Here is a 24,118-nt window from a genome sequence, read left to right on the forward strand (position 1 = left end):
AGGATTTCTAGAAGATAAGAAAAGGGAAGATAAATCTGTATAGCTGTTTTTATTCTCCACAGAAATAAATCATACAAAGCCATCTGCAAATGCATGGCATTTGTATTTGCTGTTTTTCTTGTTTGATATATTCCTGGGAAAAAAAAGAAACAAGATTTTTATGAAAACAAACATTAAATGATAGTTTAGCCCTATTTTCAATCATGATTTTAGAAAAAAGAAAAGACTCTCAAATAGTTATTTCTTAAATCTACAGTATATATAGAAATAGAGAAAATATCTTTATATCACAACTAAGGGAAGGTTTTTTTTTTTTTTAAGTGGGTGAAGTAACGTATTTTGAGTACACTTCACACTGATTTAAAAAGGAAATTCTATATTTTAAGAATATAGAGATAGAAATTATTAACATGTTCCTTAGGTTGTCATTCTCATTGAGAAGATGAAAACAGTACATATTTTTGATAAATACAAATTTCAGCTAATACCAATCAACTTTCTCACAAGTATTTGAATTGCATATACCCTGCATTATTAGTTGAAGCAAAATATATGTTTGAGATACAGAATTTTGCAGAAGCATAAGTTATTCTAGCAGGTATTTATTTTTGTTTGTCTGTATGTTTGTTTGATTGACTTGTTTTTGTTTTTATGCCCAGAATTATTTTCTTTGCTTTCTTTTTATGGATCTGCCTCTATCTATCAATCACATGATCTCACTCCTTCACCAAAAGAAGAAAAGAAGATGCAGATTGGACAGAGGAAGAAATGTCTTTACAGCAGTGTCTATTAAGTGCAAGGGACTTGTATTAGGTTAAATGATATCTTCTAAAACTCCATGCCCACCCAGCACCTCAGAATGTGACTTAATTTGGGAATAGGGTCTTTGCAGATGTGATTACTTAAGTCAAGATGAGGTCATACTGAATTAGAGTAGGCCCTAAATCCAATGACTGGAGTCTTTATAAGAGAAACAAGAGGGAGATTCAGACACAAAGACACAAAGAAGGAAGAAAACCATGTTAAGATGATGGCCGAGACAGCTAAAGACTTCCTGCAACCACCTTGCCTAGATTGATTCATCACAGGGAGAATAGCCCTGTGGACCCATTGATTTCAGACTTTTGCCTCCAAAACTTCAAGAGAATATATTTCTGTTGTTTTAACCTTGCATTTTGTGGTAATATGTTATGGCAGCCCTAGCAAACTAATACCAGGTCCTTCGTGTGGGTGTGATTTGTTGGTCTGGTCTTTAGAGTAGGATAAACAAGTGAAGATCAACCCATTACTTAGATCTTTCTTGGTCTCATCAATATTCTACTGGTGTGGTGGAGCTCATGGGTGAGTGTATGCGTGTGTGTTTGTGTGTTTGTAGGATAGCAGAAGGTAATAAACGTGGCTGCCACAATTCTCATAACCAATTAAGGTAAATAAGGTGGGATACTCTTATCATTCTTAGATGGACTCTCACATATTCCTCATGTCCCAGTTTTCAGTAGAAGAGCAAACCCCTTCCTGGTGTAGTGCTTTGGGACAGGAGACCAGAGTCTACTAGGTTTGAGTTCTAAAAACTATATGCCTCCTTTCTCCTGCCAGAAGAGCAGTAATGAACAAGTCCCATAGGATTCTCTTTCACCATCAGCCAACATGTGAGAGGCTGACTTAGTTGGGGGAAACTCTGACCCGTGTGGGTCCAAGTGCTCATCACTATAAGATTGCCAATCATACTCACCAGTCTGGTAGAGAGAGGGTAAAGTCCCAGCTGCCTCCCTGACCATCAGATGGCTGAGGATTATACAGGTAAATGTATCAGGCAAAACAGGATGCTTTGAGAGATGCATTAGATGAGTTAGGATGCCTGCCGTTGATACAATCAATCTTAGTTCATCATTAAGGGTGAGCTATAAAGGGAAAATGAAGTTACTTCTACAGTGTACACATGAGTGTGTGGGGGCGGGTTCTATGTTTACAGAAGGAGAGTGGTACTCACTTGGTTTAGTGTATTGGGAGTGACAGTCTGAGTGTCTAATTATTTCTCAATGACTATCCCTTACAATTACCTAGTGCCTGTGATTTTTTCCTTTTGGTCATTCTGAGATACAAGTTACATGGTTTTGTGTTGGTCTTTCCTATGCAGGTTGTAAATGTTCAGCTGTTTACATTTTGCTAATTCACACATGATTCATTAATCTACTTTCTTTTCTTTAAAATTTTGTTGATGTCTTTTCTTAGGTATTACCTTCTTTCTCATGATTTTACTTGTGGGTTTATAACCTTTCCACGTATTCATTATAATTCAGATAATTCAGTGGGATTTTCAGAATTACTGGTTACAAAAACGCATGTCTAAGCTGTCATATTTAACTATAGGTCTTTAAATATTTACTTTTGAAATAAATTTTAAACTTTTTTTATTATTCTAGTCAACATTTTCCAGAGTTATTTACTGATTATTTTCTCTTAGACCCTATGTTTTCTGTCCAAGAGACAGAGAAAAAAAAAATTGAAGTAATCCTTTGACTTATTTTACATGCCTTAAATTCAAACTCTAAATTATTTTCTGGTAATTGTTGCTTAATATATTTAGCATTTAATCATTCAATCATTATTTTTATTAAATACTTCACACTTGAGACATTAAACAGTCACAAACTTGAAAAAAAATTAAGAATTTTTGAAAAGACTATAGTTTTCAATAACAGATGTTGCCTAACACATATATTACTATATGCACTACCTAGGAATTATGAGATACAAAATATATGCAACACTTTATCTATGAATAAAATGTAAGTTAGAAGATATGTGGTTTCTACTAACACATAAAGCAAAGTTCCATCAAGGGAAATGAAGTATAAAAATTATTTTCCTAATTGAAATTTTCTTCAATATTCAAATTGTAGTCTAGACAGAAGCAGACTGAACTAATGTGTTGTATAAATGTACTGTTAGTAACCTTTCTTGAATTATTCATCATTTTTATTTATCTGCCCACCATTTAGCCATCTGTCTTCTCAGTTTTATAGATCTTAAATATGGAAATACTCCAATATATAATTTTAATTATAAAATATTTCGAGGGACAAAATTGGCACATTGAATACTCAAATTTTACTTACTTAACGCTATGAAACATAGACCTTATTAAAAAAAAAAAGAAACTGTACTACTTCTAAATTAACAAAGACATACAATTTCTGAACATGTGAGTATTTATAATAATTTAAGGGAGTTGAAAGTAACTACAGACTCAATAAAACTCTATCTCTGTAATCCTTTAAAGTATAGGTTTTTTCTCCTTTACTTTAGTAATTTGATTTATTTATGTATGGAGACTTTAAAATACCACTTTGTCATGAGAGCAATACTCCTTAAGAAAAACAAAATGCACATCACAAAAGATATTTGAGATGAAGGTATTTCTGTACAACTTGGTCTTCTAGAAATTGCTTGTGAAAAATGCTTTCCTCTTGTCAGATATTTATTCCATGTAGGGGGAGAGAGATGACTAGAAATTATTCCCTGAACAATAAACTATAGACAAACTCTACCTTTATCTTCTCTGATAATCACTCATGTCTTAGACACAAATGTCTCAATGACATTTGAGGACACATTTCTAAAAAGAAAATTTTTATATACAAAAAAGAAGGGTAATTATTATTTTAATGAAAAATACCTTGGATTGTGTCCTAACAATCCCTTGGTGTTAAATAGCATTTATGAATTAATATAATAAATTAGATTTCTAATTATTACTTAATGATTCTTTAAAGGTGTTTCAAGTGTTCAGTGTAGTTGTTGAAACAAATAAGTTCTGAGTCAGTGACAGATATTTTACTCGAAAAAAAGATTGTGGTTGTATTCAGAACTTCCTACCTTAATTAGTCCAGCACTAAAGACATGACAGAAAAATTGAGTTGGATCATGATAAAGGCAGAGAGGGAAAATAAATTTTGATCCTCCTTAATGTGTCAAGCCAGAAAAAATGTGACAGTTGACTTATAAAAAGTTGATGTGCCTTCAGCCTTTATATCACTTCATCAATCCTCAAGCTCAAACAAGTTTTCTAAGATCAATGCTCCTATACAGATTGGCTTCTGTATTAGTCCATTTCTATTGCTTATAACATAAATAACTTGATGGAGTTTGGATGTGTTGTCCCCACCAAAACTCATGTGGAAACCTGATCCCCAATGTGGCAGTGTTGGAAACTGATTGAGACATGGGGGCGGATCCCTCATGAATGGATTAATGTTCTCCCTGGGGGAGGGGGGATTAATGAGTGAGTTCTCGCTCTATTAGTTCCCACAAGAGCTGGTTGTTTAAAAGACCCTGGCACCTTATCTCTCTCTCTTGCTTCCTCTCGCCATGTGACCTGCTTGTACCCGCTGGCTGCTGCTTTCTGCCACAAGTAGAAGCAGCATGAGGCCTGTGCCAAATGCAGCTGTCCCAGAATTGTAAGCCAAATAAACCTCTTCTCTTTATAAATTACCCAGTCTCAGGTATTTCTGTTACATCAATGCAAAATGGACTAATACATACCTGAAACTAGGTAATTTATAAAAAGAAACAATGTTTATTTCATACAATTTTGGATATTGGGAAGTCCAAAGTCCACGGAACACATGCAGTGAGATGACTCCACAACAATGCAGGATGTCCCATGGTGAAAATGGCAGAGCAGAGAGAGAGCTAACTCCTCTCTCCTTCTCCCTTTATAGCCCTCAGAACCACACCCACAACCACCATTAAACCATCAGTAGATTAATCCATTTACTTGGGCGTGGTCCTCATATGCTAATCACCTCTTCAAGGCCCCACCTTTCAGTTATCATAATAGCTTGGATTTTCCACCCTCAACAGTTATAGTGCGGATTAAGTTTCAGTGAGTTTTGGGGGACATTCAATCCAGAGGAGGTTCCACAGACTCATATCAGCTGTTGCTTTCTTTTCAGCATTTGCAAAACTGTCAGCATCTCCTTTAAGTCAATGCTTTGTTTTGACTGTTTACTTAAGCTGACTCAGTATTCATGCTACAACCTGTCTTTTGGCACTCATGCAGCTCCACTCAATGCTCCTGTGGGCTACTCCCACACGGATCAACATGCAGAAATCCAATCCTGGGTCAATTCTCTGAGAAATGAATCTATGTATCCTACTCCTTTATTGTTATTTTAAGAGGAACTTAGCTTCTTTGAAACATGCTTGCAAGCCTGAATAAAACAGGGTTTGTTCAGTGGTCATAGAATCTGCGAGTGTGAAGTGATGATATGTTTGGTGTGAATGGAAAGAGTCACCAACTGTGAATAGCAATGAGCTCCCTTCAAGTTCTCATATTGGATACTGATGCTCATGTCCAAGACTTGGGAAGTGAGGTAGACAAAAAGTGTCAATTTCTTAGAGGGATTGAAGGAATTGTATAGCCCAAGTTCCTCTGATTAATACTAGAAACCTTAGAACAAAGATATTTAAACAAATTGTACACATCAGCATCAAAGATGGAATTCATGTCTACTGTAGCATATGGTTTAAAAGCACAGGTTCTGGAGTCAAGCTGCCTCTGTTAGAAGCTCAGCTTTGCATTTGCTAACTGTGCAACCAAAGCCATGTGGATTAACCTCACTGTGCCTCCATTTTTTTGCTTATAAAATTGGAAAAGAATTATAGTTCTTGCTCCACTAGAAATGTAGTTCCCAAACACCAGTCCATGGATTCTTTGCATCCAAAATGCAGAGATCTTAAAAAAATAAAAATAAAAAATAAAACAACAACAACAACAAAAAAATCCTGATGTCTAGCTTCTGAAAATTTGTATTCCGTACATCCCAAGATTGGCTTGGGGTGTATATTTTTAAGACAACCCTCCCTCTCTGCCAAAAAGACAAATACAAAAGAAACCCTACCCCCAAAATATAACCCTCTTGATGTAATAATTGGATCATTTTGTATATAACAACAACAACAACAAAATGGGGGTTATGTGCTTTATACCTAAATTAGTTCTCCCCTACTGTAGCCTACAAAACTGAGCCTAATCTCGCCCTAATCAAACTCATCTTATTCTTTCCTCCCCTTTATTCTTAGTGATCCAGCCTCAGAAATTACCTTGGGCTCCTTGAATGTTTTCCTTCTATTTTCCAACTATCTCCTCTGCTGGAAAATGTATCTTCCATTGTCACTTTACCTAGTTAATGCCTACCTATCCTTCTTATTTCGATTCAAATTTACTTCCTTAGGAGCCTCTGTGACCGTGTTGACTACATCAGATTCCCTCTCAGCACTTCGTTTTAATCATCTGACTTCATGTCTGCATTCTGCTAAGACTCTGATTCATGTGGACACGAGTTCATCATTGTATACTCAGTTCAGTACCTGGAACATAATAGAAACTCAATAAGTTTTTATTTTAATTAATGAGTGAAGCTTGTATAAGACATTTTGATGTAATTGTTTTAGTTGTTTATCACTACTTAACAAAACACCACAAATATAATGTCTTTAAACAGCAACTGTTCTATTATCTCTTATGGCTCTGTGGGTTGACTGGGCTCAGCTTAAATTCTCTGAGTGGCTGTACACAGACAGTTGTTGGGACTGGAGTGATCTGGAGCCTCCAATGAACATTTGGGGGGCCAGGCTTCTCTCCCTTTCATATATTCTCAGAGACTCTCCTTTTTAATGTGCCTTCTTCTTTTGGTCTTTCCAGTAAGGTAACTGGATTTTTTTTGTGATGGTCTAGGAATTCAAATGTGCAAAAGCTGAAGTGGCCAGTCTTTCCTGATGCCTAGATTCTTCAGTGCTGGAACATCATGTCTGCCCCTCTAAGTTGTTTTATTCAAGTCATAGGCCAGTCCTGATTCAACATGGGAGGGCCTGCACCAACAAACACATTTCATATACCAGTGTAACACTAAATGCTTTTAATAGGACCCAGACAAGACTGAGAGTAGGAAACAATATCCCCATTTTTAAAATGGGGCAAAAAAAAACAGGCAAATATAAGTAATTTATATAAAGTATTACTGTTGGGTAGTGGAGCCAGAATTCAGTAGCTGCTCCTTTTTAATCCAAAACCTATATTGCTTATTCTTACAATTCTCATGCTCTTACTCAGGATGTCAAATGTGAAGAGATTATGCCGTATAATATGTATACTAAATCAGAACAATGGTTGGTAGTTGTCTGATTATAATGCCCTATTCACTCAGCAACACTCTGCTTTTTTCCTCTGATTTATGAAATGTTACAATTCCAGGAAGATATACCCTTACTCGAAAATGTGCATGACTGGAAATTCTTTCAATAGACAAATTAGAGCTTTGCTTTTGAATGTTTTATAATCAGAGGATGGTATTCACATAATTAATAAAAAGCTGTGAAGCCACTGCTATGGTTTGAGTGACGGTATCCCTTCCAAAATTCATGTTGAAACTTAATCCCCAATGCAACAGTATTCAAGTGATTAGGTCATGAGGACCCTGCCCTCGTAAATGGGATTAGCACCTTGTAAAAGGGCTTGAGGGTGATGGGAGAACCTTCTTTTCCTACTGTTCCTTCTGCCATGGAAGGACGCAGCACTCTTCCTGTATTAGTTTTCTGTTGCTTGTAAAAGAATACCCCAAACTGGGTAATGTATAAAGAAAAGAGGTTTATTTCTCCCAGATTTTGAGTCTGGGAAATCCAAAGTCTGGGGTTCACCTGGTGAGGTCCTTCTTCTGGGTGAGAACTTTCTACAGAGTCCCATGGTGATGCAGCAGGTTTGAGGTGAAGAAGAGTGTTTTCATATGTTTTCTTTGTAAAGCCATCACTCCACACCCATAATAACAATTAATTCATTAACCCATCAGTGGATTAATCCATTTGTGAGGGTAGGGCCCTCATGATTGAATCACCTCCTAAAGGCCTGCCTTTCAACACTGCCACAATGGGGATTGATCTTCCAAAAGAGCTTTGGAGGAGACAAACATTAAACCCATATCACCTCCCCTCTGGAGGATGCAGAAACAAGAGGCCATTTTGAAAGAAGAGAAAAGCCCTTCCCAGACACCAACAGAAGTTTTAAATTTAAATAAGACTGTAATTTCCTTTGTGATTAATGCTTTTTATGTTAGGTAAAGAAATGTTTCAAAGAAGCCTTTTTCACATTTAGGCCATTAATCAATATCGAATTTATCTTTGTGTATAGTGTTAAACAGGGTGCTAAATTTATTGTACTTGTAAGGAGATAGCAGATTATTTCAACATGATTTATTAGATAGCCCATTTTGGTCCCTCCTCTCAGTGATTTGTACATGCCAGTGACTTAAATTCATGGTACTGCTTCAGTTCTCTGTTCTCTTCTATTGACATACTTGTTTAGTCTTACATGAAAACCACCCTACTTTAAAACTACAGAACTAGTATATATCCTGATATCTGGTACAGTAAGCCTTCATATTCTTCTACTTCAAAATTACGTTAATTATTTTTGGCTTTGTTATACTTCTGTATACATGTCAAAACCAGCTTTTCAAGTTATATACATGCAAACATATATAAAAGACTCTGCTTCTATCTTAATTTTAATAAATTATCTTTAAGAGGTGGGATTATTGACATTTTTAACAAATTAAGTCATCACATCTATAAATATGGTGTATCTCTACATGTATTTACATTTTATTTTATGTCCTTCCATTGAGTTTTATAATATTTAAAAATGTCTTACACATAATTTGTTATATGTATTCCTAGATACTGTGTATATTTGCTACTCTAAGTGAATGTAAACTTTCCTTGTAAACTAAAATTTTCTGTAGATTCTCTTGAATTTTCTACCATAATGACAAAGTTTTTTTTTTTTTTTTTTTTACTCTCATTTCTTTAATTTGAATTTTTCTTATTGAAGAGAGTAGGACATGCCATACATTGCTGAATAAAAGGACAGATAATGATAATGGGTAAAATTAATTGAGAGCTTACTAGGTCCAAGTTTCCATCCAAAGTATATGTGGTAACTTATTTAAAACTTACAACACCTCAGATGAGGTAGGCAATATTGTAATCATTTAAATTTTCTAGATGAAAAAAATGAGGTAAAAACAAGATAAGTATCTGGTTCAAGATCTTACAGCTAATGACTGAGCTAAAATTCCACTTTGCAGCCTGTTGTATAACTCATTCCCTTAGCATTGCCTCCCAAGTAGAAATAACAGTGGCAGGCCAGTCTGTACATACTTAATTTTATATGAGTAAGGTCATTTTTATATCTTAGCTATTGTGAATAATGCTGCAATGAACCTGGGGATGCAAATAATCTTTTTGAGATCCTGATTTTAATTCTTTTGGATATATACCCAGAAGTAAAATTGCTGGATCATATGGTAGTTCTAATTTTATTTTTTGGAAGAAACTTTATATTGTTTTCCATAGAGTCAGTATGATTTCAGTTTTCTACCAACAGAGTACAAAGGTTCTGGTCCATATCATCACCAATACTTATCTTTTTTTTTTTTTTTTTTTTTTGATAATAGACATCCTAGCAGGTGTGAGGTGATCTCTCCATGTGATCTTTATTTACATTTCCTCAGGATTAGTGATAATGAGCACATTTTCATACACCTGTTGTATGTCTTCTTTGGAGAAATGTCTATTCAGGCCCTTTGCCCATTTTTTTTAATGAAGTTATTCTGAGTTTTTTATGCTACTGAATTGTAATAGTTTCTTATTTACTTTGGATACCCTGACCAGACATATGGTTGACAAATATTTTCTTCCATTCTGTAGATGGTCTTTTCATTTTGTTTATTGTTTCCTTTGCTGTGTGGAACCTTTCTACTTTGATATAATTCCATTTGTCTATTTTTGTTTTTGTTGCCTGTGCTTTCGGTGTCATAGTCCAGAAATTGTTGCCCAGACCAATGTCAAATAATTTTCCCTGTTTGCTTTCTTCTAAGAGTTTTACAGTTCCAGGTCTTATGTTTAAGTGTTTAATCCATTTTGAGTTGATTTTTGTGTGTGTCTTCAAGAGTCCAATTTTAATTTTTGCATGTGGATATCCAGTTTTTCCAGAACCATTTTTTGAAGACTATTCTTTTTCCACTTTGTGTTCTTAGTGCCCTTGTTAAAGATCAGTTGACTTTATATGCATGGGTTTATGTCTGAGCTTTCCATTCTGTTCCTTTAGACTACATTTCTGTCTTCATGTGTTTGCTTTGAATCACAGAACCATACTGTCTTAATTACTATACCTTTGTAATATATCTTGAAAGCAGGAAGTGTGACGCCTCCAGCTTTGTTCTTCTTTCTTAAGATTGCTTTGACTATTTGGCATCTTTTGTGGTTTTATATGAATTTTAGAATTGTTTTTTACTATTTCTGCAAAAAAAATAATAAAAAGCCATTGGGATTTTTATGGGGATAGCATTGAATTTGCAGATTGCTTTGGGTAGTATGAGCAATATATAACAATATTAAGTCTTTCTAGAAACATACATTCTACAAGACTAAATTATGAAGAAAGGAAACATCTGAACAGGTCAATTACAAGTAAGGATATTGAATCAGTAATCAAAAACCTCTCAAAAAATAAAGTCCAGTACCAGATAGCGTCACCAGTGAATCTTACTATGCATTTTAAGAATTAAAACCAACACTTCTCAAATTTTTCCAAAAATTTGAAGAGGAAGAAACACTTCTGAACTCATTTTATGAGGCCAGAACTACCCTGATAGTAAATCCTTACAAAGACACTTCAAGAAAAGAAAACCATAGGCCATTATTATTCCTGATGAACAGTGACAAAAAAATTCTCAAAAAATACTAGCAAATCAAATTCAGCAGTACATTAAAAGGCTCATTCACTGTGATCAAGTGAGATCTAACCCTGGGATTCAAGAATATTAGCATACACAAATTAATTAATATGATATACCATATTAACAGATTGAAAGAAAAAAAATCATATGATTATCAAAATACATACATAAAAACATTTGACAGAATTTAACTCCCCACACTTTATCATAAAAAAACTCTTAGCAAACTAGGTATAGAAGAAATTTACCCCAACATAATAAAAGCAAATATGAGAACCCACAGCTAACATCATACTTAATGGTGGAAAACTGAAAGCTTTTTTTCTAGGACTAGAAACAACACATGGTTACCCTTTTCTATTCAACATAGTACTGGAAGTTCTAGCCAGAGCAGTTAGGCAAAGAGAAGAAATAAAGTGTATCCAAATTAAAAAATAAAAAGGAAAATTATTTCTGTTTGTAGATGACATGATCTTATACAGGCGGACTTCAAAATGTTTGTACAAAATGGAATTAAAAGATAAAAGTATAAATATAAACTTTATTTCTCAACATAAGTGTCAAGTTCAAGACGCTTTTGTAAGCAATGATATCAGCCATTTAGTTCATCCCTAAAAAACGGAGGGTATTGGAAAGTTAGCCACATTAATGTGTTCTTTTTCAACATTATCAACTAAAGAAAAATGGTACCTTTTAAATATTTTTTTAAGATTAGTAAACAAAAAGAAGTCAGAAAGAGACAAAACAGCACTGTAAGGTGAATGGCTAATGATTTCCCATCAAAACTCTCACAAAATTGTCCTTGCTTAATGAGAGGAAAGAGCAGGAACGTTGCCATGGTGGTGAAGGACTCCCTGGTGAAGCTTTCCTGAACATTTCGTGCTGAGGCTTTGGCTAATTTTCTCTGAACATTCTCATAATAAGCAGATGTTGTTATTCTTTGGCCCTCCATAAAGTCAATATGCAAAATGCCTTGAGCATCCCCAAAAAACTGTTGCCATGACCCTTGCTCTTAACTGGACCACTTTTGCTTTGACTGGACCACTTCCCCTTTTGGTAGCCATGGCTTTGATTGTGCTTTGTCTTCAGGATCGTAATCATAAAGCCATATTTTATCTCCTGTTAAAATTCTCCAAAGAAATGCTTCAGGATCTTGATCCCACTTGTTTAAAATTTCCATTGAAAGCTCTGCTCTTGTCTGCAGCTGATTTAAGTACAACAGTTTTGGCACTCATCAAGCAGAGAGTTTGCTCAACTATCAGTTTTCAGTCAGTATTGTGTAAGCTGAGCCAATTGAGATGTTTATATTGTTGGCTATTGTTTCTGCCGTTATTTGTCGGTCAACTTCAATTAGGGCATGAACAAGATTTATGTTTCCCTTGCAAATTGATGTGAATGGTCTGCCACAGTGGGCTTCATTTTTTAAATCAGCTCATTTCTTCTTAAAATGAGTTATCCATTAATAAGCTGCTGATTTCTTTGGGGCATTGTCCCCATAAACTTATTGTAAAGTATCAATGATTTCACCATTTTTCCACCTAAGCTGCAGCATAACTTTGATGTTTGTTCTTGCTTTAATTTTGGCAGAATTCATGTTGCTCTGATAAGGGGCTCTTTTCATCTGATGTCTATCCTTCTTAGTGCCTCAAACTATATCCTATTTAGACATGTTATAACAAGTTAGTGCAAGTTTATTTTGATGCAAAAAAATTTTGCAATCCATGAATAGCTTTTAGATAATATACATTTTCCCTGAACTTTTTGAAGACTCCTCCTACAGTAGTCCTCCCTTATCCTTGGGGCATTTATTCCAAGATCCTCAATGGGTGCCTGAAACTACAGATTGCACCAAGCCCTATATATACTATGTTTTTTCCTATACATACATACCTATGATAAAATTTAATTTATAAATTAGGGCAATAAGAGATTACCAATAATTACTACTAATAAAATAGAATAATTATAACAATATCTCAGCATCCCATTCACATCCTGGGCAGGACAGAGAGGGACAGCCTGAGATTTCATCATGCTACTCAGAATGGTAAGCATTTGAAACTTATAAATTGTTTATTTCTGGAATTTTCCATGTAATATTTTTGGACCACAGTTGATGGCAGGTACTGAAATTGTGGAAAGAGAAACTGCGAATGAGGGAGGACTTCAGTTCATTCTGAAGACTTTACCAAAAAACCCATTAGAACTACTAAACAAAATCTGTAAAGTTGTAGAATAAAAAATCAACATACAAAAATCAGCTATGTTTCTATACACTAACAACACACTATCTGAAAAGGAAATTAAGAAAACAATATTGTTTATAATATCATCAAAAATAATCAAATACTTAGGAATAAACTTAACTGAGGAGAAAGACTTTTATTGAAAACTATAAAACACTGATGAAATAAGTTAAAGAAGACACAAATACATAAAGACATCCTGTGTTCATAGACTTAGTACTCCTTATTAGGTTAAGGAAATACCTTTATTCTCTTAGTTTGCCAGGGTATATTTTCTATATATATTCAAAAGATTATATTATTTTTCCTTTTAATGTATTAATGATTTATGCAGAATTCAATTATATAATGAATTCTACCAATAGATTTTCTGATGCTAAATCATCTTTGTATTTTAAGAATAAACCCTATTTAGAACTGATATATTTCCCGGATGCTGAGTGATGTTGAGCATTTTTTCATATGTCTGTTGGCCATTTGGATATCTTCCTTAGAGAAATGCCTACTTAGCTCTTTTGCCCATTTTTTAATTGGGTTGCTTGTTTTCTTCTTGTAAAGTTGTTTGAGTTCCTTATATATTCTGGATATTAATCCTTTGTCAGATGTATATTTTGCAAATATTTTCTCCCACTCTGTTGGTTGTCTTTTAACTCTTTTAATTGTTTCTTCTGCTGTGCAGAAGCTTTTTAGTTTGATATAATCCCATTTGTTTATTTTTCCTTTGGTTGCCCGTGCTTTGGGGGTCGTATTCATGAAGTCTGTGCCCAGTCCTATTTCCTGAAGTGTTTCCCCTATGTTTTCTTTAAGAAGTTTTATTGTCTCAGGGTGTATATTTAAATCCTTAATCCATTTTGAGTTGATTTTAGTATACGGTGAGAGGTATGGATCTAGTTTCATTCTCCTGCATATCGATATCCAGTTATCCCAGCACCACTTGCTGAAGAGGCAATCCCTTCCCCAGTGAATAGGCTTGGTGCCTTTGTCAAAGATCAGATGGCAGTAAGTGTGTGGGTTGATTTCTGGATTCTCTATTCTATTCCATTGGTCAGTGTGTCTGTTTTTATGCCAGTACCATACTGTTTTGGTTATTATAGCTTTGTAGTATAGCTTAAAGTCAGGTACTGTTATGCCTCCAGCTTTATTTTTTTTGCTGAGCATTGCTTTGGCTATTCGTGGTCTTTTATTGTTCCATATAAATGTCTGGATAGTTTTTTCCATTTCTGAGAAAAATGTCTTTGGAATTTTGATGGGGATTGCATTGAATTTGTATATCACTTTGGGTAGTATGGACATTTTCACTATGTTGATTCTTCCAATCCGGGAAATGCAAATCAAAACCACATTGAGATACCATCTAACCCCAGTTAGGATGGCTAAAATCCAAAAGACTATGAACGATAAATGCTGGCGAGGCTGCGGAGAAAAAGGAACTCTCATACATTGTTGGTGGGACTGCAAAATGGTGCAGCCTCTATGGAAAATGGTATGGAGGTTCCTTAAACAATTGCAAATAGATCTACCATACGACCCAGCCATCCCACTGTTGGGAATATACCCAGAGGAATGGAAATCATCAAGTCGAAGGTATACCTGTTCCCCAATGTTCATCGCAGCACTCTTTACAATAGCCAAGAGTTGGAACCAGCCCAAATGCCCATCATCAGATGAGTGGATACGGAAAATGTGGTACATCTACACAATGGAATACTACTCAGCTATAAAAACGAATGAAATACTGCCATTTGCAACAACATGGATGGACCTTGAGAGAATTATATTAAGTGAAACAAGTCAGGCACAGAAAGAGAAATACCACATGTTCTCACTTATTGGAGGGAGCTAAAAATTAATATATAAATTCACACACACACATACACACACACACACACACAAACCGGGGGGGGGGGGGGGAAGAAGATATAACAACCACAATTATTTGAAGTTGATACAACAAACAAACAGAAAGGACATTGTTGGGGGGGAGGGGGGAGGGAGAAGGGAGGGAGGTTTTGGTGATGGGGAGCATTAATCAGCTACAATGTATATCGACAAAATAAAATTAAAAAAAAATAAATAAAAAAAAATAAAGTAAGTACAAGAAATCTTAAAAAAAAAAAAAAAAAAAAAAGAACTGATATAGCTACATACGTAAGTAGTATTAGATTTTTTTTTGCTATTTATTTTCTGGTAATACTTGCTAATATAACATTTATGTTTATAAGTGAAATTAGCCAATAATTTTCACTTCTCAAATGGTTTTGCTATAATTGTTATACAATCCTCAAAAACTTAATGGATAAACTGTTTTGTTTTTTATATTTCCTGGAAGAGATGTGTAAGAGGGAGATTATTCGTACATAGTTTGACAAAATGTGTCTGTAAACCATGTTGGATTTGTTTTCTAGTGTGCAAGTAGATTTTGTATAACAATTAAATATCTTTAATGCTTATTTTCTATTCTGTTATATTAAGTCAATTTGAAAAAAAAAATATATATATATATATATATATATTTTTTTTTTTTTTTTTTTTGTCATTTTTGTGACCGGCCGCACCGCACTCAGCCAGTGAGTGCACCAGCCATCCTTATATAGGATCCGAACTTGCGGCGGGAGCACTGCCACGCTCCCAGCGCCGCACTCTCCCGAGTGCACCACGGAGTTGGCCGGAAAAAAATATTTTTATAGAAGATTGTTTTCATGTAAGATTTCAAATTAATGAGCATAATATTTTTAATATTTTTCTATAAAATTATTTTATTTATTTTAAATCAGAAGTTTAGTACTTACCCGAGGAATTCACATTTTGAAATTTTCCATTTGGGAAGACCACTGTGTTCCTCCTTTGAAATTATCATTGAAAAAATGTTTATTTACAATCCCAAGATTTCTCTTAGAGAGAAAGAGACAGAGACAGATATATACACAGAGGCAGAGAGTCTACTGGAGTAAACTCGGCAACAAAAGATAATACAAATATTTTAGCAATTAATTTAATGATAAATTGATAACAAATATCTTTCTAGAGATTAATTGTCAATAATGCAACATTCTTAGGCAGTATAAGTCAGTGGTTAAAATCACAGTCTCTGGAATAAGATAATCTAGGACTTCTGTCATTCCACTTTTTAGCAGTGGACTTTGGAACAGCCAATAATCTTTCTGTACCTTAATTTAATATGGTAATAATATTTGTATCTACTACTCTTATAGAATTAATTTCTCTTCCCTAAATCTTCTCTTTCCTGTAATATATCCATATTCTTGCCATGGCTTCATTCTTACTGACTTGAGACTCATGGTTTGCTTTGGCCAATGGGATATTGTAGACATGACATAAGAAGGAAGATAAAATGTGTTTTTTACTCTCGCAATCTACCAACAGAAGAGCATGACCTTTGGTATATTGATGCGTCTTCAGTTTGGGCCTCAAAACAAAAACACACGGAATGTTCTCAGCCCAAACCACAGCCAGGAGCCATGTCCAGTCGATCTACAAACTGAAGCAGTCACTCAGAAGACCAGCACACATCACTATATTCACAATTGGCTTGGAGACCTATCAGCTTAAAAATGTTTATCGTTTTAAGCCATGGAGTTTTAAAATGGCCTGTTATTCAGCATTTTTGTTAAAGTGGCTAACTTACACATAAACTAAGTGCATTGCTATGTGAAAAACAAATTGATTAGGGACCTGATTTTTTCCAGAAACAGTGTTTAACCCAGAGTAGGTGCTTAAAAAACATTTGACTGTTGAATTAATAAAAGAAACATTTTCTTTCACTTAGTAAGTGCTAAAAACAATTAGCTATTTTTGTACATTATTGTATATAGTCCTCCTAGTGATGATGATGTGAATTTGTGTGAAACACGTGATATGATATTCATTGAACTATCTGTCACGTTTATTCATATCAGGTATAACTGAAATAAGGAGTTCAAGACTAAACCCTTAATAAACAAATACTTTATTCTGTTTGTAACTAAAATTTGGACCCTAACCCTAGGTATCAATTCATCCATATGTGCCAATGGTCACAAGAGTACTTTTGAGAAAGAATGGGGATAATTAATGCTCATTAATCTGACAAAGAACATTCTTAAAAATAAATGATCTAATGTAGTTTCCAAATATGAATTTAGAAGTTAAGGATAGTTTAAATGACAGGAATATTGGCTGTATTTTTACAGGGTGTATTTGAAAAGAAAAAAAATAATATTTTATGTTTTGGGGCATTTTCCATTAATTAAGCAATAGACTATTGAATTACCTCTCAACTCTCTCTCAACTTCTTCTGTTTTTTCTTCAGTTATATTCAATTGTCTTCTCTAGAGAAAAGAATCAAAATGGAGAATTATGAGGGCTTAAAATTTTCAAATTGCTGAGAGTTATGCAGAATTTGAGTTGATGGAAAGTGGAATCTTATCTGATCCTGCCAGACATGAGGGTACAAAGGAAATGTTCACATCCCAAAAACAAAGGTGAAGGAAATATAAATTATTCTTATGAAAGAATTTTACAGAAATATCACATATATGCTGATTAGCAAAATTTCTATCTCTAGTTCTGTCTATATCTGAGTATCAGACACATATATCCAATGGTCTATTTAACATCTTCACTTGGACTACTGGTTTGGACTTACCGTGTCCAAAGCAAAATTCTTGTGTCTCATCACTAATTTCCTCCCCTGGCTTCTTCCGAGTTCAGCAAATGGAAGCTACATTTACACTCTGTTCAGCCCCATAATCTTAAGAGTTACCTTTACCTTCTCTCTCACCCTTCCACCCCCTATCAGACAACGCTTTTTGGTCTCTGTGGGTTTTTCTTGCTTGTTTGTGAAAATGATTTTTAATGCTTTTTCAAAGGAGACATTTTCCTCTATTTATGTATTCTGGAGAGCAAAGAAACTACAATTAGTCTATTCAGTAAATTAAGTAACCTTTTTGGTCTTTGATTGTATCTTAAATCTAAGCCCTCCTCAGTGTCCTACTGTTCCCACAGTAATCCAAGTCACCGCAATTACCTGTTATCTCCCTGGGCTTTCCTGATTCCACTCATAACTTCCTATTATAAATTTTCAAACACATAGCCAGAGTAATTTTTATTTTTTATTTTATTTATTTATTTATTTTTTAAAGATGACCGGTAAGGGGATCTTAACCCTCGACTTGGTGTTGTCAGCACCACGCTCTCCCAAGTGAGCTAACTGGCCATCCCTATATGGGATCCGAACCCATGGCCTTGGTGTTATCAGCACCACACTCTCCCAAGTGAGCTAACTGGCCATCCCTATATGGGATCCGAACCCATGGCCTTGGTGTTATCAGTACCACACTCTCCCGAGTGAGCCACGGGCCCACCCCAGAGTAATTTTTAAAAGATGTAAATCAGAACATGTCACTATCCCCTGCAATGATTTCTCATCATAATCAGAATAAAATCTAAACCTGACCTATGAACTACTACATAATCTGACCCTGTCCTCTCTCTCCTTCTGCCTTCATTTATTACACTCCAGCCATTTTGGTCTTTTTGCTCGTCTTTGAATTAGCCAGATTCCTTCCACATTTGAGTTTCCTTTGCCAGAAATGTTAGCCTCCAAGGTCTTTTTATTTATTTATTTATTTTTAAACTGACAGATAATATTGTATATATGTATCACGTACAATTTGAAGTTTTGAAATCTATATATACATTGTGGAATGACTAAATCTAGATAATTATCATACACATTACCTCACATAGTTATCATTTTTGTGGTAAGAACACTTAGTATCCATTCTCTTAGCATTTTTCAAGAATACAATATGTTGTTATTAACTATAGTCACTATGCTGTACGATAGATTTCTTGAACTTATTCTTTCTATCTGAAGTCTTTACATAGTGCATTCTCTCACTTGATTCGATTTTCTACTCAATATAACCTCCTAAAAAGGCTTATTTACCCACTCAGTCTTCAATATTATCCACCATCACATCATTCTCTCTTCACTTGCTTTATTCTTCCACAGAGCATGTGGTATTACATATTTAATTCTTGTCTGTCTTTCCCACTATAATATAAGCTGCATTAGAGCATGGACTTGTTTTTCTTTTCTTTATTTTTCCAGCACCTAAATAATGCATGGCATATAGCGTATATTCAATAAATATTGGTGGAACAGACAGATAAACGAGTTATGAAAACTCTGTTGCATTTAAAGATTCTGGGACAAGCAAATAGTTTTAAGAAATTTTGTTTACTGTCTTTCTCCTTCCTCCCTCCTAATTCCACAATAATCACCACATACAAACAAAGATTCCAATATATTTTTTAAATAAAATATACAAACACCAAATATAGAAATGGTTATTTAATGTGGCTTAATTTCTAGGAAGACTAATCTGAATATCAAAACTAAATGTCTCATTTAGGAAGGTTTCTCTTAGGGAAATATTTCTATCACTTTAAATTTATGTTTAACTCTATGTGTACTGCTGAGTGAAGGACTTTTGTAAAATTTTTGAAACCAATATGAGTTCTTAAAATACTTGCAATTTACATTATTTTCTCTGTGATGCATATTTGATGATATAAAATATGATAGAAATAAGTAAGATGCAGCATTGTATATGAATCTGGAAGACTTAATTATCAATAAGTACTGCTTTTCTGTTGTCAGGGTGGCATCTAGCTAGAGACCCAGATCTAGACCTAGGCCTAGTGCTAAAATGAGACTAGGATCTTTCATGAGTGGGATGGATGTGTTTATTTTATATAACTGATGAGGAAATTCAAAATTTTAGCCCACCTGTCATCTACACATATCACATAAACATAGGCTTTTAATGCAAAAAAGAGAATGATTTAGCAGGTAGGTATAAAATAATCAGTTTGCAGTATAATGAAAATGAAAACGAAGATCCACTCCTGTATATGACATAATCACATATGATTTTAGAACATTTGAGCAAAGTTAAATGACCTAATGGGGTAAGGAAAATATTTAATTTCACTATTATTTTTGTTGTTTGCTGAGTATTCTATTTTAAATCCTCCTTTTCCTTGTACTTTCCTGAGATCTTCTGTTCATTTCTCCCTAACAGATTTTCCATTTTATCAACATTGGAAGGGAAGTCTGTGGGATTCTTATGCTTTAGAAGAACTCTTAGAGATGAATTTATTGGTTATGACAAAAATTTAGATATCCTTATGACTGAGTAACATATAAGCCATCCAGACAGAAATAAACCAAATTAAACTGATAGATCTAAACCTATGCATTCAAAAGAAGTAATAGAAACAGAATCATGAGATTTTGATGGCTTTTACCCCACCTGCTCATTCACAACCGCACTCACTTGGAAAGTGTTAGCTAAGTATATCTGGAGACTCTAGTAAGTGTCCCACCTGTGCTTATATGCAAGGTGGATGTTGGAGGTTCTGCTGCTGCCACACTCTCCTTGCTGGGCTACTCCAGCTCCTGCTGCATCTGATGCAGATCTGCACGTCCACTGACTAGCCTCTCCATTCACCTGGTTTCACCGTCTCCTCCACAGCTCCTTGGCGGCTCTGCCAGGCACCTTTACCACCAAACTAAGGTGGTCACTTGCGGGAGCAGTGAGTGCGTGCTTGGCTTTTATGAAAGTCCCAGTTGATAGAGACTGAGCATGAAGACTATCACTCCCTTGCCATTATGCCGCTAAGTGCCTCCAAGTGAAGATATTTGTTTCCATAAAATGGGGCAGTATTTCTTGTTCAGGGTTTGGATGAATATTGAATGAGATTGCTTATGACACTGCGTAAACATTAGATAAACGTTGTTTTTATAAGTAATACTTCATTTAGTACACTTGATGAGATGGAAAGGGAATAGGGAGCTTACTTAGAGATGTGATTTATTTCTACCAGTACAAATTTTATCCAATTTAGGCCAGCTTATCTGATGCTGTCAGATGAGGTTTGATATAGTCATTAATGCACAAATTCACTTAAAAACTTCAGATCAAATTTTAGGGTAATGCAAATGCAAGAGTGTGCCTTAGAATGCATTCAAAATCAAAGTTGTTTTGGTATGACAGAATAAATAAAATTTGGAGAATTACTCATGAATTAATGGGCTAAGCCACATAGGCTTGGTAGGAAGAAGTAAATATCTTAGGATAATAGTAAGACAGACATGCAGATTAAGGGCAGTTATAGTTCATTCATGGGAATAATTAATCATTGTAGAGCTTTACTTACACCCCAAAACACATGAAATCAGGGAAACTGAATTTTATTTTATTTTTTAATTTTAATTTATCAATATACAATGTAGTTGATTTTTGTATCTCTTTTCCAATTTCATAATCACAGAATGTATCAGAGGCCATTGATTTCAGTTTTGAAGAAAATTCAATATGTGATTAAAAGCATTAAAAGTGTCAAGCAAATGAAGTTCATCAGTTGTAAATTTTGAGATATGTTTTTAAATGGCCTAGTACAGAAACATCTTGCTGCTTTCACCAGATATTATTCAATTCCATTTTTGACTGTGGTAATAAAGTTGCTGAATTTACCAAGGAATTCTGGAACCTTTTTATAAGAGCATATGAATTTATTATTACAAAGTACACTTATGATGAGTTATTTAAATATCAATCATTTGAATTCTCATTTATTCATTCTTAATCCAACATGTATTCATTGACTGCCAGTATCAGCTAATTCACTCAAGCATGCACCACTGGATACCACTGTGTGCTACTCATATGCTAGATGCTAAGAATACAAAAATGAATGACTCAGTTTCTACTCACATAATCTTAAAGAGGAAACATATGTAAGACAGAAGACAACGTCAGATAAGTACTATTCTCTATTGACAAGGGATATGAAAGAAAAAGAAGGACATGATTGATTCCATGGTATAGTGTGGTTGGAAGAATGTGGTAATTAGAGTCAGACCTCAATTTTAATCGTGGATCTGCCCCTTCCCAATTTAGAGTGGTTCCCCCTTTCCAGAACTCATTTATTTTCTTGAGGTAACCAAACCCTCAAGCCCCTCTTACTCTTGGTCCATGTCTGAGTCGGGCTGAATGCTTTCAAATGTGAATTGCTGATGTGAACAGGGGATTCAGGCCTGGCCAATCCTCTCAGTCTTTCCCGTCAAATATACCATTAAGCCCTCCTAGTAAAGTGAACAACTGTTAATTAACATTTTGCCATATTTCCTAAATTTCTGCTGAAATATTTAAAAATAAATATATCATTGCATGTTATACCTACAGACCTTAGTATGAACCTCTATGAAACAAGGCTATTCTACTTCTACTGCATACCCACTAAACCGTTATTATACTTAAAAATTAGCAACAATTACCTAATAGCGCCTAGTACATTAAAATTTCCTTAATTGCCCAAAATTGGTTTGTTTAAATTGGAATCTAATTAAAGACCACAGATCGCATTGAATACTATATCTCTTAGATTTCTTTTCATATGAAATAATCTCCCCTCTCCTAACTGGTTTTTCTATGACATTGATTTGTTGAGGCTGAATTAATTATCCTGTAGAATATCTAATCTTATGAAGTTATCTGATTAATTATCTATTGTTTTGTTGTCACTTTATTTCAGCCTCTATTATCTGAATGTCATTTAAACATAAAATAGATTAAAAAGGCACTAGACACAGGTTACACATATCTGCCAATTTTCAGTAGAAGTCATTTGTGTAATAGTGACCTCCATGGGTGGTCAATGAGATTTTTCTTTTTAATATATGTACTTAAATATTGTACATAGACAAACAGTAAATTTAGAGCTAATCACCAACATTTCTGCTATAACCTCTTCTGAGTCTGAGAGGATTACGCTTACTGCCTTGATGTAAGGGATGATCTAATCACTTGAGTGATTAGGTCAATAAAGTGCACTTAAGTGGTATGGCCAAATCAGTTCTTTGGGCTCTCTCTTCCCACAGCTATGGCAAATATTTTCATTCTAGCTGTTGGAGATTTATCTCCTGGTCCTTTATCTCCTTTATCTCTCCTAGGCTCCATGCAACCTTTGAGTGACACATAATAAGAGTGAGAAATCTTTTTGTTGCTTTAATGCACTGATCATTTTTAACTTTATTACAGCATAACCTAACATATCCTGGCATATATAGAGAGATATTGTACAAAGTCTGACAGAACAGTTTTTAAATTATGACTTTGGAGTTTGCCCATCACTAAAATTTCTACACGCAATGTGGGAGTGTTTTCAAATATTCAGATATTCTGTGCTAAGTAGAGAAATCTCAGATAATTATGATTTTTACTTTTATTCCATATGTTCTCACATTAGGTATATGCTTGTGACTATAACATGCCAACTCATTTGGTGGCAGCAGAGCTGAAGATCCTTTAGATGCATTTTACTTAAATATATCATTGTAGTTTATCCCTAGATTGAAGGAAATGGCAGAGAACTGGAAATAAGAGTCATAACAATTGTTTAACTGAGAATTTATTATCCATATGTGGCTACAAGGCTTGTGAAAAATTGAAAAGGCTAAAATGTTACCAGTGCCTCTAGTCAGCTCCTAATCCTTTTCAGCATGTTCATGTTTTCAGCTTTTTAACTCTTTTTCAGACTCAATCTCTTTATCACACCCAGAGCTATCACACCATATGCTGCTTTCTGCCCTTTCACACTTTCCAAGAACACTTAAAAAGCTGAAAATCTATAGTTTCGTCTGGGAAGGAAAAAATGCTCAAAAATAACTATACCACAAAGGAGAGAGGGATAAATGTCATAGGAGAAGAACAGATAAAGTGCCAAAGAAGTAGGCAGAAAGATTGTTTTCATCTTGGAAATATGAGAGAGGATTTTTTTTAATAGACCTTGAAAAGTAGATAAATTATAGGTGCATAACTAGGAGGAGGAAAGAGACTTTCCAGTCCAACCGCGGTAGAAAACACTGGTTGGTAAACATTACCAGGGAAGAGTCATCAAGGAGTTATGTCAGAGGAGAGGCGATGGGTCCTTTCACCTCTCTGAGCTGAAATGTGACTTCCTTCTCGCTTAAAGAATATACACAGCAGTTCCTGATCCCTG

The sequence above is a fragment of the Cynocephalus volans genome, chromosome 15 (genome assembly GCF_027409185.1).
Source record: "Cynocephalus volans isolate mCynVol1 chromosome 15, mCynVol1.pri, whole genome shotgun sequence".
Classification (NCBI taxonomy): Eukaryota; Metazoa; Chordata; class Mammalia; order Dermoptera; family Cynocephalidae; genus Cynocephalus; species Cynocephalus volans.